Source organism: Ornithorhynchus anatinus, chromosome 8 (assembly GCF_004115215.2).
Source record: "Ornithorhynchus anatinus isolate Pmale09 chromosome 8, mOrnAna1.pri.v4, whole genome shotgun sequence".
Classification (NCBI taxonomy): domain Eukaryota; kingdom Metazoa; phylum Chordata; class Mammalia; order Monotremata; family Ornithorhynchidae; genus Ornithorhynchus; species Ornithorhynchus anatinus.
Window position 1 is genome coordinate 27,376,669 of NC_041735.1, and position 13,446 is coordinate 27,390,114.

A 13,446-nucleotide genomic window follows, 5' to 3' on the forward strand; every position below is an offset into this window, starting at 1 on the left:
GACAACCTGATCACCTTGCATCCCCCAGCGCTTAGAACGGTGCTTTGCACATAGTAAGCGCTTAACAAATACCATCATTTTATACCCCTTCCATTCCTAGCTTGGGCAGTAGCTAGAGAGTAGAAGGCAATCTGCTACAAATCAGAACTCATCTGTGCTGGGCAGCAGCGGCACGGGAGAGAGACAAGGGCAGAGGCTCAGGTTTACTGCAAGGAGGAGGGCAAAAGTAAACTAATTCCATATTTTTACCCAGAAAACTGTATGGATCCACTACCGGAATGATGGAAGGTGGAGGTGGGGCGTTCTGGGAGAACTGTGTCCATAAAGTCGCTAAGGGTCGGAGACGACTCCACAGCATAAGACAAGAAAATTTTGGAACTGATCTGTTTGTTCCTCTTGAAATACTGATGAATTTTTAACGCCCAGTAACCTTTCAGGTCCGAGAGCAAACCTGCAAAACATGCACTTTTACTAATTAGAGAAGCAGGGTGGCTTACTGGATAGAGCACCAGCCTGGGAGTCAGAAGGACCTGGGTTCTAATTCTGACTCTGCCACCTGTTTGCTATGTGACCTTGGGAAAGTCACTTCACTTCTCTGAGTTTGTTGTGGGCAGAGACTATTTATTGACAGTAAGCACTCAATAAATATGAATGAATGAATGAATGAATGAATGAATGAATGGGCCTCAGTCGCCTCATCTGCAAAATTGGGATTAAGAGTGTGAGCCCAATGTGGGACGGGCATTGTGTCCAACCTGATTAACTTGTATATACCCCAGTGCTTAGAACAGTGCTTGACACATAGTAAGCAATAAGTACCATTATTATCATTATTACTATTATTAATTTTCAGACCAATAAATATATTAGAAAAAAAATAGTTTTCCCATGATGCATGTTTTCCCTAGGCATTGTAGTTAAGACATTATTGGGGAATTAGGGAAAGTTTCTTCTGACAGCATGCATCTATCTGAAAATAACACACTCTCCTGGACCTCCTCCAATCTGGCTTCCGTCCTCTCCACCCCACCGAAACTGCCCTCTCAAAGGTCACCCATGACCTCCTTCTTGCCAAATCCAATGGCTGCTACTCTATCCTAATCCTCCTCGACCTCTCAGCTGCCTTTGACACTGTGGACCCTGTGACCCTTCTCCTCCACACCTTATCTCACCTCGGCCTCACGGACCCCGTCCTCTCCCGGTTCTCCTCTCATCTTTCTGGCCGGTCATTCTCGGTCTCCTTCACGGGTTCCTCCTCCCCATCCCATCCCCTAACTGTAGGGGTTCCTCAAGGGTCAGTTCTCGGCCCTCTTCTGTTCTCCATCTATACTCACTCCCTCGGTGAACTCATTCGCTCCCACGGCTTCAACTATCTTCTCTACGCCGTTGACACCCAGATCTACACCTCCTCCCCTGTTCTCTCCTCCTCCCTTCAGGCTCGTATCTCCTCCTGCCTCCAGGATGTCTCCACCCGGATGTCTGCCCACCACCTAAAACTCAACATGTCTATAACTGAGCTCCTTATCCTCCCTCCCAAACCCTGGCTTCTCCCTAACTCCCTGTCACTGTAGACTGCACGACCATCCTTCCCATCTCACAGGCCCACAACCTTGGTGTCGTCTTTGACTGAGGTCTCTCATTTATCCCACACATCCAATCCGTCACCAACACCTGCCGGTCTCACCTTCACAATATTACCAAGATCTGCCCTTTCCTCTCCATCCAAACATCCGTCGTGCTGGCACAAGCTCTCATAATATCCCGACTGGATTATTGTGTCAGCTTCCTCTTGGATCTCCCTTCCTCCTGTCTCTCCCCACTCCAGTCTATTCTTCATTCCGCTGCCAGGATCATCTTCCTACAGAAATGCTCTGGACATGTCACTGCCCTCTTCAAAAGCCTCCAGTGGTTGCCTATCGATCTTCGCACGAAACAAAAACTTCTCACTCTTGGGTTCAAACTTCTCCATCACTTTGCCCCCTCCTACCCCCATCTCCCTTCTCTCTTTCTACTGCCCACCCCATACACTCTGCTCCTCTGCCGCTCAACTCCTCACTGTCCCCCGTTCACGCTTATCCTGCCTTCGATCCCCGGCCCACGTCCTACCGCTGTCCTGGAACGCCCTCCCTCCTCACATCCGCTAAACTAACTCTCTTCCCCTCTTCAAAGCCCTACTGAGCACTCACCTCCTCCAGGAGGCCTTCCCAGACTGAGACCCCCCTTTCACTCTGTTCCCCTTCCCCTCCCTGCCACTCTCTGTTCTTCCCCCTTCCCCTCCCCTCAGCACTGTGCTCATTTGTATATATTATTTATTACCCTATTTATTTTGTTAATGAGGTGTATATCCCCTTGATTCTATTTATCTTGATGATGTTGTCTTGTTTTTGTTTTGTTCTGTTTTGCTTTGCTATCTGTCTCCCCCGTTTAGACTGTGAGCCCATCACTGGGCTATCTGTTGCTGAATTGTACATCCCAAACACTTAGTATAGTGCTCTGCACATAGTAAGCGCTCAAAAGATACAATTGAATGAATGAATGAACATGTTGCGGCATTAGAAGATCTGTGTGCATGCATACAGTGACAGACAAGGCAGGAATATTACAATATGAGTATTTCTCAATGTGGAGTACACCACCTATTCTGGGAAAGCTAAATTTATCTGGAAACGTGCAGGTATTTTTCAGGCAGAACTCTTCCCTTCGGTTGAATTTGGTTTCCTCGAAAAGTGGGGCAACAAAACCAAGACATACTTAGGCTGTCACTCTATCTAGGTGCAGGATGTATATTTGGAAGGGTAAGAATTTTCTCAAGTGAGATATGTTAACAAAATGAAAATAAACTCTGCAGCATCCAGAGTCAGAGAGCGGAGTGTTTTGCTTGCCCTTTAAGATTTCACCCCAAAGGGCAGAAATAAAATCGATCTGGGGAATATAGAAGAAGAAAAGGAGCCATGATGAAGTCCAGAGCAGAATTTACTAGAATTCTGCATCTTCGTCAGTTTTTACTACTCATGAATTCAGTAATTGTCTGTTTATCACCAGAATGTATAATGGAAAATTAGCTCTGCCATCATTTGTCTCAGAGCCAACTGTTGTTTTGTGGTCTGAAAAGCCAGGCTCTGCCTGACCCAGAGAATCCGTGAGGGGTTACTGGATTCTGGTTTCCATGGCAACTCAAGGATACATTCCCTAAGCTGCAGAGATGCTCGAGGTCAGCTGGTCATAGCTGTGATTTTTTTTTAATGAAAACCATTTTCTGATCCATTCATCCAGATTGTTGGAATTGGGCACTATAGATCGGAAGATAAAGATCGGAAAATATCAAGAATTTGAAAATAAACATTTCTTCCATTTTTCTTCTTTTTCGATTCTTTTCAGAGATTTCACAAAGGAATGATCTAGTTTTATGAAATGAAAGTAGTTTACAGCTCTGGGCTAAATTTGTTCATTTATTTATCAGTTATGAACAATTCTTTCCACACTGCACACATGCAAAGATTGTGTCCCCTCTGGGATTAACACATCTGTTACCCAGAGTGTCTGGGGAAGAAGAATGAGAAGAAGGAGAAGGAGAAGAGGAAAGAGAAGAAGGAGGAGAAGGAGGAGGAGGAAGAGGAAGAGGAAGGGGAGGAGAAGAAGAAGGAAAAGGAAGAGGAGAAGGAGAAGGAGAATAAGAAGGAGAAGGATGAGGAAGCGGAGGAGGAAGGAAAGGAGGAGGATGAGGAAAAAGAGAAGAAGATGGAGATGGAGAAGAGAGGAGGAAGAGGAAGAAGAGGATGGAAGAAGAGGAGGGAGGAAGAAGAAGAAGATGAAGAAGAATATTTGTTAAATGCTCACTTTGTCCCAAGCACTCTACCAAACACTGAGATAGATACAAGATAATCAGGTTGGACACAGTCCCTGCCTCACAGGGAGTTCACACGTGGGAGAGAGAACAGTAGTTTCATCTCCAGTTTACAGATGAGGAAACTGAGGTGCAGAGATATGAAGTGATTTCTCCCAAAGTCGCATAGCAGGCAAGTGACAGAGGCGGGATCAGAAGCCGGTCCCCTAAATGCCCCGTCCCGTGGTTTTTCTACTGCGCTTGGCTGCACCCTGACTGAGGAAGCTCATTATCTTAAACTCTCTGCTCTCAAACAGTAACCTCCCATTTTATTTTGCTCTATTTGGGTTGGTTCTTCTGCCTCACCTACCCGCTGCTATGGTTCCTTTTTTATTTCTTGTGCCTTTCTTGTTTACATGTTCCCTGGTTCAACCCCCACAGACCATTATATGGTTCCGTCTCCTTGAAAGTCCCACCCAGCAAAAATAGGCTATGATCTGCCTTTCCTTCCATGCTGGCTGTCTGAATAATAATGATGGGATTTATCAAATGCTTATTATGCCCCAAGAACCGTGTTAACCTTTGGGGTAGACACAGTGCCTGGCACCTAGTAAGCACTTAACAAATGCCATAATTATTATTATTAAGATAATTGGATCAGACCGTTTCCCACTCAGGGAGAACAGGTATTTTATCCCCATCTTACCATTTAGGAAATTTAGGCACAGAGTGGTAGTGTGACTTTCTAAGGTCATCCAGCAAACTGACTCTGAACCTGTTGTTGTGTAGGAATTGTCTCTATTTGTTGCTGGATTGTACTTTGCGAGCACAGTGCTCTGCACGCAGTAAGCGCTCAATAAATACGATTGAATGACTGAAACGAAGGGCAGAGTTTGAACAAGAACTCAGGTATTCATTCAATAGTATTTATTGAGCGCTTACTATGTGCAGAGCACTGTACTAAGCGCTTGGAGTGTACAGTTCAGCAACAGATAGAGACAATCCCTGCCCATTGACGGGCTTACAGTCTAATCGGGGGAGACAGACCAAAACAATAGCAATAAATAAAATCAAAGGGATGGACATCTCATTAACAAAATAAATAGGGTAATAAAAATGTGTACAGATGAGCAAATGAGCAGAGTGCTGAGGGGAGGGAAAAGGAGAGGGGGAGGAGCAGAGGGAAAGGGGGGGAAAAGGGGGCTTAGCTGAGGGGAGGTGAAGGGGGGGTAGAGGGGCAGCAGAGGGAGCAGAGGGAGTCTAGGAAGGCCTCTTGGAGGAGGTGAGCGTATTCTGACTCCCAATCCACTGCCCTTTCTACTGAGCTCCACTGTTGTGACCCTGCTTTGTCATTTGATATCAATCAATTGATTAATGGTATTGATTCAGCGTGGCTCAGTGGAAAGAGCACAGGCTTGGGAGTCAGAGGTCATGAGTTCGAATCCCAGCTCTGCCACTTGTCAGCGGTGTGACTGTGGGCAAGTCACTTTACTTCTCTGTGCCTCAGTTCCCTCATCTGTAAAATGGGGACTAACTGTGAGCCTCACGTGGGACTACCTGTATCTACCCCAGCGCTTAGAACAGTGCTCTGCACATAGTAAGCGCTTAACAAATACCAACACCATTATTATTATTATTATTTTTATTATTATTATACTGAATACGGTGCTCTGTTGGAAAGGATATAGAAGTCTAACGATAATACCTAGATTCTGTGCAAGGGTCAAAACCATAGAAAAAGTTGGCTATGTACCTCAATACATATCCATACATACACATAGAGAGGTACATATGTACCTGTAGAGCACGGTACTATAAATAACAATAATGACTATTATTATCGTTATATTTAAGTGCTTATTAAGTGTCAAGCCCTGTTCTCAGCGCTGCGGTAGATACAAGTTCATCGGGTCAGACACAGTCCCTATCCCACATGGGGCTCACAGTCTAAGGAGGGAGAGCGAACAGGCATCGAATCCCCATTTTATAGATGAGGAAACGGAAGCTCAGAGAAGTAAAGTGACTCACCCAAGGTCACGCAGCAGGTAACTGGCACTTCAGGATTAGAACCCCGATCCCCTGACTCCCAAGCCTGCGTTCTTTCCGCTAAGCCAGGCTGCAGAGAATTCGTTCGCTGTGACCGGGCCACGTACATGACCCTGCTTTAATCCACTGGTGGAAAAGAAAGGAAAGGCAAGATTCTTCCAATTCTGATGTAACCCACCGGACCACTTTTGGATCCAGCCTTGCTATATCGGCCCAACAGCGGAACACTTCCTGGGGAATCAGAAGAGCTGGGTGGTACAGGCTGCGGTGGGCTAATGTTGGGGAAGATCACCCCTGGCATGCGCTACTAATAATAATAATAATAATGTTGGTATTTGTTAAGCGCTTACTATGTGCCGAGCACTGTTCTAAGCGCTGGGGTAGACACAGGGGAATCAGGTTGTCCCACGTGGGGCTCACAGTCTTCATCCCCATTTTACAGATGAGGTAACTGAGGCACCGAGAAGTGAAGTGACTTGCCCAAAGTCACAAAGCTGACAAATGGCCGAGCCGGGATTTGAACCCATGACCTCTGACTCCAAAGCCCGTGCTCTTTCCACTGAGCCACGCTGCTTCTCTAGCCCTCCGTGCCCCAGTGGAAAGGTGAGAGAACGTGAGTTGCTCTGGGCAAGCCACTAGACTGAAATCAACTGCTCTGCACAGAGTCTTATAAAAATAATCATGGTATTCTTCAAGCGCTTATTATGTGCCGAGCACTGTTGTAAGCACTGGGGTAGATACAAGGTAATCAGGTTGTCCCACGTGGGGCTCAAAGTCTTAATCCCCATTTTAGAGATGAGGGAACTGAGGCACAGAGAAGTTGAGTGGCTTGCCCAAGGTCACACAGCGGTCAGGTGGTGGAGCCGGGATTAGAACCCACGACCTCTGACTCCCAAGCCCTTGCTTTTCCACTGAGCCATGTTGCCTCTCTTATAAAAGATGCTTTCCTCCAAGATGCGTTCCCTAAACCCTCCTCTTCTCCCACGCCCTTCAGCGTCGCCCTGACCTGTTCCCTTTATTCTTCTCATAGCGCTTATGTACATGTCTGTAATCTATTTATATTAATGTCGATTAGACCGTAAGCCCGTCAGAGAGCAGGGACTGTCTCTATCTGTTACCGATTTGTAGATTCCAAGCGCTTAGTACAGTGCTCTGCAAATAGTAAACGCTCGATAAATACTACTGAAAGAATTCATGTCTGTCTCTTCCTCTAGACTTTAAGCTCATTGTAGGCAGGGAATGTTTCTGTTAGATTGTACTCTCCCAAACACTTAGTGCCGTGCTATGCACACAATAAGAGCTCAATAAATACGTTTGAAAGAATGAATGAAGCCTCAGAACCCAGGCACATCCATCGCTTCTGAACGAGGCTCCATCCGTCAATCTTGGGACCTTGAAAAACTTTTCAGGACAGGAAAATTTTCAAGCTGTATCAGAGCCCAGGTCTTCTGATGGTGGCGACTCCTTCTGAGAGGTCTAAGAACGTTGCATAGAGATCTGGATGTTACTCCCGGTCCTTCTCCTGAATTTGACACACAGCAAGGTCATACGTGCATTCCTCCGCTGTGGTCTGAAGCTTCGGTGAAATTCTGAGTGTGGCTGTTTGAAAAACATCCTCAGTAGTGGCCAGTACGGAAGGATCCCGGAAGAATCACGCCATCTTTGGAGAGCAGTGAGAGTCCGTGATCTCTGTAAGCTCCTCGTGAGCGTAGAATGTGTCCACCGACTCTCTGGTAGGATCCCAAGCACTCGGTATAAACCACTGACGGATGGATTTTTATACAACTGGTTTCCCCACCCTTCCTCTGGTGGTATATTTGGAATCGCTTGGCATTTTTGCTGGTAGTCGTTAAGCGCTTATTATGTGCCGGGCACTGTTCTAAGAGCTGGGGTAAGATACAAAGTAAGCAGGTTGGACACAGTTCATGTTTCTCAATGAGGCTCCCAATCTAAATGCCCATTTTACAGATAAGGTAATTGAGGCACAGAGAAGTGAAATGATTTGCCCAACAGCACAAAGCAAACGAGTGGAGAAATTCAGGATTAGAACCCAGGCCCTTCCGACTCCCAGGCAGGCCCGTACTCTATCGACTAGGCCACACTGCTTCTCTAAGCCCATATTTTGAAGAACAGGTATCTAATAGAAAATCCCCATTTGCTTCCAGATAGTGGCTACTGTGGCACAGGATTTGGTACTCTATCACCTTCACAACATCATTGAACTGGAAAGGATGGTCCTATCCACGCATTCTGGAAAAGTAGCTGTTCTTTGTAGGGCTTCATCCACAGTGGAGGAAGAGGTATTAAGAGGACTGTTGAAGTGCTGTTAATATCTCTTTAAACACTCCTTCTTGTCTGTGACGAGAGTGGAGCCATTGAAACTCCTCTCCGGTGGAGTGATGGGGTCCAATAACTGCCCCTCAGAGATCCCGAGAGGCTCTTGGCTTGGTTTCCGTCTTCATTAGCCTTCTGAGACAAGTTTCTAAACTAGTCTAAAGGAGACCTTCACCATTGACTTAAGGCGCTCAATCAGCTTCTCGATTCCATAAATTCGCTAAAGGCGTATATTGTATCACATACAAATCGCACGTTGAATTACATTCATTTCGAATTTTGCATCTGTTGCATCACATACGACTCACTGTGTCACACTCTTGTCTCTTGGCATTGACACCTTACTCACACCTTCCCTCTGCCAGGAACTCCCTCCCCTTTCATATCCGCTGGATCGGATCTCTCCCCTCTACTCTCTTTTCCCACTAGACCCCAGCTCGCACTCTTGATTCCGCTCTTGCTCACTTACTCATTGTACTTTGCTCTCGTTTCTTCCATCTCCATTCAATCAACTTTGGTATTTATCAATACTTACTGTATGAGGAGCAATGCACTATCAGTACTCTTTACTCCCTCCTCCTCCGTATCCGCCAACCAAGTTCTCCTCATTTTCGAAGCCTTTCTGAAATCTTATTTCCTCCTGGAGGCTTTTTCCGATTCTCTCTCCTCTCTCCTGGTTTTATCCCCGCAGCTACTAACCCAGCACTTTGTCTCGACCGTGTCACTGCAGCATTCAGAAAAGTGCCTGGCACATAGTAGCATTAAATCAATGCCACGATTATTAGCATTAATTATTAGTCTAACTAGCCCTATTCAAGAATATGCTGTTCATGCAGAAAGGGGAGACCTAGACAAGGTCTCCCTAGAGCCCGGGCTTGGGAGTCATTCATTCACTCAATAGTATTTATTGAGCGCTTACAATGTGCAGAGCACTGTACTGTGCGCTTGAAATGTACAAGTCGGTAACAGATAGAGACAGTCCCTGCCCTCTGACGGGCTTACGGTCTAATCGGAGTCAGAGGTCATGGGCTCGAATCCCGGCTCTGCCACTTGTCAGCTGTGCGACTGTGGGCAAGTCACTTCTCTGTGCCTCAGTTACCTCATCTGTAAAATGGGGATTAACTGTGAGCCTCCTGTGGGACAATCTGATTACCCTCTATCTACCCCAGCGCTTAGAAGAGTGCTCGGCACAGAGTAGGCGCTTATCGGATACCAACATTATTATTACCCAAACTAAGCTCACCAGAGAAAACCACGGTGGGTAAGCCGTGACCTTGCCCAGAGAAAGCCAAACCAGAGTCCTCTACCAAGGCTTTCACTAGGGCAGGACGGTCCCGGCTACGGATCAGCCACATGGATGGGACACAGTGGGCACCCGCTCGCGGGCACCAACGAGGATCGGGTCGGTGGGCAGAGGGACGTTCCCGGACCTCCTCCGTCCTGTCTAATGACCCCGAGTCAGAAAGCCGCTCCGAGCCAGGTGGCTGAGGGACACGGTGGAAGTTTAAGAGTCTGTGCTCCTCACCGTCTTTCCCCAAGCTTACTCCTACCTGCGACTTCCTGTTTGGATCCTGGGGTCTCCCAGTCCGGCCTTGCTTCAGACCACTGGCGGCTTTAACCCAACCCTGCGTGAAGAAACAGCAGTGACCACCCGGAACGTCACACGACGACAAGGTGGCACGAGAGGTGAGGAGCCGAGTAGCCCGTTGGTCAAAGTCAGGTCTCTAGCAGCCATCCTGGCTTCCTAAACACCACCTAGTCCGTTGTTGTCCCTGCTCACTTTTCTGAACATGTAGCATTTTGTCTCTCTGCTTATTTCTGTGCTCACGCCCCTGAAAACTACAAGGTACCACACACGTTCATCTCTGCTATTTATTTCACAGGAGGCAGAACACATTTTTGTTTTATCTCTTTCCAGACAGTTGGCTTGGTTTAATAGACTGTCTTTCAGCTTGTGCATAATTCTTCCCCAAATTAAATTCTCTTAGAAGCCACAGCATAATACACACTAGGTTGTCAGCTCATTACTTTTACCTCCGTTCTTCTTCTGTTTATGCAAGCAGAGGTTTAATTAACTCTAATCTACTATGTAGGCGAGTGATTGGGGGAAGTCTATTCTGAGGTGTGTACTTATGCCCTATTACAGGAGTAACCGAAAGCGCTTTGAAGAAGGTCAATTTTTTCTTCCCAAATCGCTGGCCAATTCTGGGTTCCCAGAGAGACCGAGACAAGAAGGTTTGGACAGGTTTTTCCTCAGCCTTGGGGGAACCTAACCTAGGAAACGTATTTAGTTTAAATAGTCCGGCCCAGCCTGACTTCGGAGATGAGATGCCTTTAGCAGTGTACCTTATCCCCCGTACCATAAATTCCACCCTCCCAGGTGTTTAGGACAACGCTTAGCATCTGTAGGTGCTCAATGAATACTACCAATTGACTGATTACTGCCCACTGGTGGATTCTGTACAGTGAAAAAGAATCAAGTTCAATATTTCGATAGAAAAGATCGGATATTCCCCAAGGTAACGTGATTTCTACGTGGTCCGTGAATTCCCGGGCCTTTTGTAAAACCAAAACCACTTTTATTGGTAGCGGATAGTTTTATTTTCGAGTGGGCAAGAGCTCTGAGACTTCCGAGGGTGCTGGTTAACTGAATCGAAAAGAGAAGCATTCATTTTCCACTCAATCAATCAAGCCACGGTCTTGGGAGAGTGCAATATAACAGAGTTGGTAGTCAAGTTCCCTGTCCACAGTGTGCTCACAGTTTAGAGGGGGAGGCAGTTATTTAAATCGATGATTTATAAGGCATTATTCAGAGAAGCAGCGTGGCTCAGTGGAAAGAGCCCGGACTTGGGAGTCAGAGGTCCTGGGTTCGAATCCCCGCTCTGCCACTTATCAGCCGTGTGACTGTGGGCAAGTCATTTCACTTCTCTGGGCCTCAGTTCCCTCATCTGAGAGACGGGGGTGAAAACCGTGAGCCCCACCTGGGGCAACCTGATCACCTTGTATCCCCCAGCGCTTAGAACAGTGCTTTGCAGATAGTAAGTGCTTAACAAATGCCACCATTTATTTTTTATAGACACGTACCTAAGTGCTGTGGGGTTGAGGGAGGGGCGAAAAACCGTGCCCAAAGGTCACAGATCTAAGTGCATAGGCGGGCATGGAAAATGAACTCTCAAGCTTTTTAACAAAATACTTGATTTTCCTTTGTCAAACCACTGCTCTAGGGAGTTATAATAATGTTGGTATTTGTTAAGCGCTTACTATGTGCCGAGCACTGTTCTAAGCGCTGGGGTAGACACAGGGGAATCAGGATGTCCCACGTGGGCTCACAGTCTTAATCCCCATTTTACAGATGAGGTAATTGAGGCACAGAGAAGAAGTGAAGTGACTTGCCCACAGTCACACAGCTGACGAATGGCAGAGCTGGGATTCAAACTCATGACCTCTGATTCCAAAGCCCGTGCTCTTTCCACGGAGCCACGCTGCATCTGATAATACAGTCAGAAGTAAGATCCTACACTGATATTGGTTTCGGCATCATGCTGTACATGGGGGTTCTTTAATCATTTGAATTCATCCGACTTGGGTTACTCTCTGCCTGGGAGTCTCAACTGTAATTGTTGGACGTCTGCTTAGACCTCTGCAGTCACCTACTGTGGGGAAAGGGAGACAGGGGAGAAGGAGGGAAGGAAAGGCTCCTCACCCTTTGCTGCCGTCCCTCTTCTGCGACCCTCTGCCTGCCAGCACCGCTATCTCCAAAGTGGCTCCTAGGCCTGGCCCGGGACCCAGGTGAGCGGAGAGTGGGTGGGTCACTCGGATGGTAGTGGAAGAGGACAACAGCCTCATCTCTGCACTCAGACCACCGGAGCCCAACTAGAGTCGGTGGGGTGGTTCCCAAATCAGAAAATAACAACGATAATAATAACACTAAGGGTATTCGTTAAGGACATACTATTTGTCAAGCTCTGTTCTAGGCGCTGAGGTAGATACAAGCGAATCAGCTTGAACAGAGTCCCTGTCCCCCGTGGGGTTCACAATCTTATTCCGCGTTTTACAGCTGAGGAAACTGAGGCCCAGAGAAGCGAAGCGACTTGCCCAACGACACGCAGCAGACAAGTGACGGAGTCGGGATTAGAATCCAGATCAGTGCTCCCCACTAGGCCACGCTGCTTCCCACAGTGCTGCCTTCCCACTAGGGTGGGCGTAAGAGGAATACCCGCGAGTTAGAGCAACCACACGTAGCCGACAACAGGTAAGTACTTCGCGTGCTAATTCAGAAATAGGAAGAGTAAGTGGTCACACTCCGTCACACTTAGAGGGAGACTCAAAAGCTAGGCGAGGCAGCTGGAGGGGGGGAGATCTGACACCAAAGGGACCATCCTGAGTCCAGGAGGCAAGGGTTAAGCCGGGTAGATTTATAAAGCATGTCGGTTTACTCTAAAGGGCACCTTGGGCTGGAGATTTGCGTGCACAGCAATAGAGAGAGGGGGCTACGGCATGTTAGGACTCCCAACCAAGTCCAGAATTCTCCCACAATCCAGTCTTTTGGGTCGCTCCTTGCTCTATGGCGCCTAACCCCCCTCTTACCACAGGTTGGGCCGTTCTGCACCTGACACCGGGATGAAGTTATTCCTAATGGGGATCTCCCTCCCAGGAATAGGCCGGTTCCATTTGACTGTGCGCGATGCCGTTGAGCAGAATCTAGTGAAGATACCCAGGGTAATTAGAAAAGGCTTCCGCCTGGGCCCGGGTGGCCTTCAGACCCTCTCTCCCATCCTATACCTTCAGACCGGAACGGAGTTCTTCCTCGAACCCCACTACAGCAGGGAGCCTGTCTACCAACTCTGCCACACTGTACTCTCCAAACCACTTATTACAGTGCTCTGTACACAATAAGTACTCAATAAATGTCACTGATGGATTCTTGTCTGTCCAGGAAGACTCTACTCATTCCTAGCTTGACTTTTCATCCTTCCTGCTCTCTCTGCCCCAGTTCTCCCGGCCTCTCCCGTGTGGGTCTGCTTCTCCTTGCCTGTGTCACCCCTTCTGTTGGCTCAGACAGTCCCATTTCTCAGGTGCCTATGTTTTTAGGTCCATTATCCTCAAAAGTTCTAGGATTGTCCAAAAGCTGGAATTAGGCTGAGACCCCATAGTTATACGAAAATTGAGTTGGGGTGACTGTCTAGCCAAAATTTGGATTATTACACCACCACTTATACTACTAATAACCATAGTTTTAATAA